General features: G+C 40.5%; 1 pseudogene; it reads left to right on the top strand.

The window, feature by feature from the left end:
- The first annotated feature begins 1,884 nt into the window (after positions 1-1,884).
- On the top strand, positions 1,885-4,420 carry LOC117013793 (probable ATP-dependent RNA helicase DHX40; annotated as a pseudogene).
- Positions 4,421-5,129: the final 709 nt, after the last annotated feature.

Below are 5,129 nucleotides of genomic sequence, written 5' to 3'. Positions count from 1 at the left end.
AACAAATTCTTTGCTGATATTTCAGTGGGTTTAATTAAAACGTAGTTATAGGGATGAGCCAACCCATTGCATGTGCAATATGTATCTAATGTATTTGGATTTCGAGTTCTAGCAAACAAATCCAAAAACACTCGAATAGACCAGTTATTCCTCCGCTTTTCTATAGGAGAGACAGTATAACCTAATTATTAAGATTGAGGGCATTAACATTACACAGACCTGGTTTTATTTGATTCTTGCTCAGGCACTCCTAGCCCTGTGACCTTATACAAGTTACTCAATCTCCCTAGGCCTAGTTTTCTCATCAGTGCTACATAGAAAATGAAAGAACCTACTTCAGAGGATTATTGTAAAAATTAAATGAAAAATTAAAGCATTTAGCCTAGTGCCTTAACAGCAATACCTGACACATTGCATTGCAGAAAGATGTAATGGAAACAACCTAATATCTAACACATATTATTTGCCAGCTACTTTAAGTACTTTAAATACATTATCTCATTTAATCCTTTGAGATAGGTACTATTTCTTATCTGAATTTCACTCATGAGAAAAATGAGGTTTAAGGGATTCCAGTCATAGAGAGCTATACAAATACCTAGTGAGTACAATCACCCACAGGTGTGCACATGTATTTTGATGCAAATACATGCATGCATACAAATGCAAGAATATTCACATACTCATTGTTTCCAGTCCTGCACTTCCAGTCCTGGCACTTCTATCCGGAATTCGTGGTGCTGCAATAGCAGAGTAGCCTTAGTAGAAATGGCTGGAGGAAAACCGACTCAACCAGCATATGTGTTTTAATGAAAAGCGTGATGCGTTGCAAAGAGCACAACTCTGTCTCTAGGACCTTGCCCTAGGACCTTGAATTAGTCACTTAACTAAGTCTTTGGGCCACAATTTCCTCATCTGTAAAATGCGGGGGCTGGCTCACTTCTAGAATCCTCTGGATCTAAGCAGGCCTCAAGCCTACCACCTTGTATAGGCAGTTCTATACAAACACTCTCGCCCCCATGGCAACGGCCACTCAGCTCTCAGCAGCACTGGTATGCCGCTCTACTCCAGCCAGCAGTACTATTTCCATCGCAAATTCCTGGGTGAATAGAGGGCTTGAATGGGGGAGGGCTCTGTCAGTCAGAAATCTTAAAGCCCCTGGCTTTAAAAGAAATTCTGGAATAAATTGTAGGTGGGTGGTGTGTATGCGCTAAATCAGAAAAAACAGCATCAGCATTTTTCACAAAATCACCCTTTTAGCAGGTAGAAGAGCGGTTTGAGCTGAGATGAGATTTAAAGAGTCATTTTTGGCACTAAGTGCTGAGTCGATGAGTGGAGGAGCCTGTGGCCTAGGTTCATTAGCATTGGTGAGGATGACAAAGGAACATCGTCAGAGAGTGTTTAAATCAACCCGAATTTTTGAGAAGCGATTACAGTATTTATTTCCAAGCTATGTAGACTAATAATACTCTCTCACTAAACATTATCAGAGCTCCGTCTTAGAAACACAGAGATTCTGGGGCAAAGAGACGAGGATAAAAGTGTGAGACAAAGAGAACATCTCTTTTCAAGGAAAGCAGGACACGTCCTTGAAAATGCTACCCTATATCTGCCCTACTCTCTATTTTCAAGCCTTGTTTTTTGCTGGTAATGGTAATAATGACAATGCTGAATTCATGGAGAGGACGAGCTCCTGCTTTTTCCTCCTCCACGTTGCTTCATTATATTTGAGCCGGAGAGTAGGAGGGGGCACTATTCATTTATAACTCAGACGTAAGTGAAGCGAATGCCAATAAGACACCAAGTTTAAAGAACTGACTTTCTTTTTTCCCTCCGATCTCCCCGGATCGGTGGACGTGCTCACCTCCGCTCCGGGCCAGGTCTATGTCCGGGTTTCCCGTGGTCGCAGGCAAGGCGCCAAGGCAGCAGAAGGAGGGTAAGCGGTCAAGAGACACCACCCCCACCCCCCAACCCCCACCTTGGTAGAGCGGCCTTCGGCTGTTTCCATCTCTGACAGAGAAAAGAAAGGATGCACATCACAGGAGGGAACTTTTCCTATTCAAAAACAAAGAAAAAAGCTTATTCAAGCTGTGAGGGACAATTCATTCCTTATTGTTACTGGACGTGGTAAAACATCTCAACTTCCAAAATATCTATGTGAAACAGGGTTTTCACAACATGGTATGATCCGTGTGACTCAACCAAGAAAAGCAGCTGCCATATCAGTTGCTCAGAGAGCTGCTGAAGAAATGAAATGCTCTTTGGGATCCAAAGTAGGATACCAAGTTCGTTTTGATGGTTGTAGCTCTAAGAAAACAGCAATCAAATACATGACTGACGGAGGTTTATTGAAGCATATTCTGGGAAATCCAAATCTTACCAAGTTCAGTGTCATTATTTTGGATGAAACCCAAGAGAACCCTAACTACAGAACATCTTATTTGGTTTATTGAAGAAGCTATGTCAGAAGTCTCCTAACAGGAAGGGTCATTTAAAGGTCATGGTGATGTCAACAACTACAGACTTAGCCAAGCTCTCTGCATTCTTTGGAAATTGTCCAATATTTGATATACCTGGAAGGCTTTATCCAGTCAGAGAAAAATTCTGCAATTTGGCCCACGAGATAGAGAAAACACTGCACATAGTCAAGCAATTGTGAAAATGACCATGGATATCCATTTGATATCCATGAAATAGCTGGAGACATCTTGGTTCTACTGATTGCTCAGTTTGAAATCAAAAAAGTTGTGAGTTACTTTTTCAGATGGCAGAGTCTGTTGATCATATTATGATGTTCAAGATGCCCCTCTAGATGGCTTGTTAATGTTGCTGTGGTATGGATCTATGACAACAGATCAACGGAGGACAATTTTTTTTGCTACCTCCACCTGGAATTAGAAAAGGTGTCATATTCACCAATATTTCTGCAACATATCTGACAGTAGGTGGAATCAGATATGTGGGAGGTGGTGGCTTTGTGAAGTAGTTAAATCACAATCCCATATTAGGGTTGAACATAGTTCTAATTTCAAAGAGTGAGGCATTACAATGAAGTGGCTGAGTTGGCGGGACTTTCTCAGGGAAATGCTTTCAGATCCATAGTAAAGATTTTTGGAACTCGTGTATGCCCGATCATGTGATCCCTGAGATTAAGAGAACTAGTTTGACATTTGTAGTTTTGACCTTAAAGTGCTTTGCCATGCACAATGTTATAAGATTTCCCTATTTGGATCCACCTAATGAGGGACTTATCTTGGAAGCCCTTAAACAACTTTAGCAGTGTAATGCTATTGACAGCAGTGGCTATGTGACCAGACTGGGTTTGTCTGTGTTGGGATTCCCTCTCCCTCCACATCTGACATGTGCAGTAATAAAGGCTGCTTCTCTGGACTGTGAAGATCTATTACCTCCAACAGCAGCAATGTTGAAAAACGTCTTCATTAGACTTGATCCAAACTACCAGAACGTAGCAGAACAGAGACATTGAGAATTGGCAGGTAAAGATGGAGGATTTAATGACCTTGCAACTTTAGCTGTTATCATTGAACAGTGCAAATCAAGTGTAGCTCCAGTTTTATGGTGCCAAAAACTTTGGATTCATTGGAGGTGCTTCTTTTCTGCATTTTGCTTTGAAGCTCATCTTTGAGAACTAATCGGGAAGCTTAAATAAGCAAAGTGGTTTCCTAAGAGAGACTTTTGAAGGCCTCAACATGAAGTACTATGAAGATGTCTTTGTGCAGGTTGTTTCAAAACTGTAGCTTGAAGATCTGTTAGGAGACTGTTTTGCACAATGGATGGGCATGGAAGCCCAGTTCACATTCATCCTTCCTCAGCTTCATGAACAGGAAACCAAACTTGAATGGGTAATTTTTCATGAGGTATTATTTACCACCAAAGTCTACGCAAGAATTGTGTGCCCAATCTATTATGAGAGGGTGAGAGACCTGTTACCCAAGTTGCATGAATTTAATGCACATAATTTGAGCAGTGTGGCCTAATGTAAAGCAAGAGAAGATACTAGAAAGAGATGGACAAATAAGGAAAATGTAAAGCGTCTCAAGGATGGGATATTAAAAGAAATCCTAAAGAAAATGCAAAGGAGAAATGATGGTAAATTCATAGCTGATGCAAGTGCTCATTTCCTTGAGAGGAAGCAGCAGAGGTCCCAGGATCACAGTGACACCCTGAAGGAAACAGGCTAAGCAGTGACCCCCTTAATTCAGGAAGTAGGAAAAGTGGCCAGGAAATGTGCTTCTACTTTGCCATTCATGTCAGTACCAAGAGGAAGTGGTCAGCAGCTGTCATTAACATATGAGTTAAAAGCAAATCAAGCTCAACAATACTAATAAATGGAATTTTCAAAGGAAAGTTTGGATTGCCATAGTCATAGGCAATATTGTATGAAACCAATGAAAGACAGGACACGTGACATTTTTCCTCACTTCAATTTTGCTGGCCTTACCTGGTATCAAATGCTGTCTTTGAGATATTTCTACAGGACATTGAATTGTATGTAATCAGCATGTCTTCCACTTGCACTGAAGCATTAAAAATTGTTATCCTTAAACCTCTTTAAGGCCTTCTTGCTATTAGAATAGTATTACTCGTATATCAGGTTATCAGGTATGTGACCATTTCCTTCAGAAGGCTGAACAGAAGAGGTTTTTACTCAGCAATGCTTAGATGTCTAACTCTTTAATTGCTAGAGAACTTTATAGATATTCAGAAAAAAAATTTAATCAATTAGTAAATAAGAAAATTGCTGGGTGACCGGTTAGCTCAGTTGGTTAGAGCGTGGTGCTGGTAGCACCAAGGTCGCCAGTTTGATTGATCCCCACATTGGCCACTGTGAGCTGCGCTTGCCTTAAAAACAAAAAATAAAAGTTGCTTCTGGAATTGATGTTAATCCTTAAGTTGATGGGATTATACAAATTCCTTTTTATATAAAAGTATGTTGTTTAAAATAGCAGCTATAGCCATTAACCAAATTTGTCCAGATGATATATATGTTTACACATATATATATTCTTTTTTTCAGCTGTCCCTACACCATGTATGTAGGTATGACAGTGTTTCAAACAGCCCCTCCACCAGGCATACTCTCTTGCCTCCAGCTGCTGGGTAGGACC

The sequence above is a fragment of the Rhinolophus ferrumequinum genome, chromosome 21, assembly GCF_004115265.2.
Source record: "Rhinolophus ferrumequinum isolate MPI-CBG mRhiFer1 chromosome 21, mRhiFer1_v1.p, whole genome shotgun sequence".
NCBI lineage: Eukaryota > Metazoa > Chordata > Mammalia > Chiroptera > Rhinolophidae > Rhinolophus > Rhinolophus ferrumequinum.
Note: the sequence above shows the minus strand (reverse complement) of the source record. Positions and strands in the feature narration are given on the sequence as shown.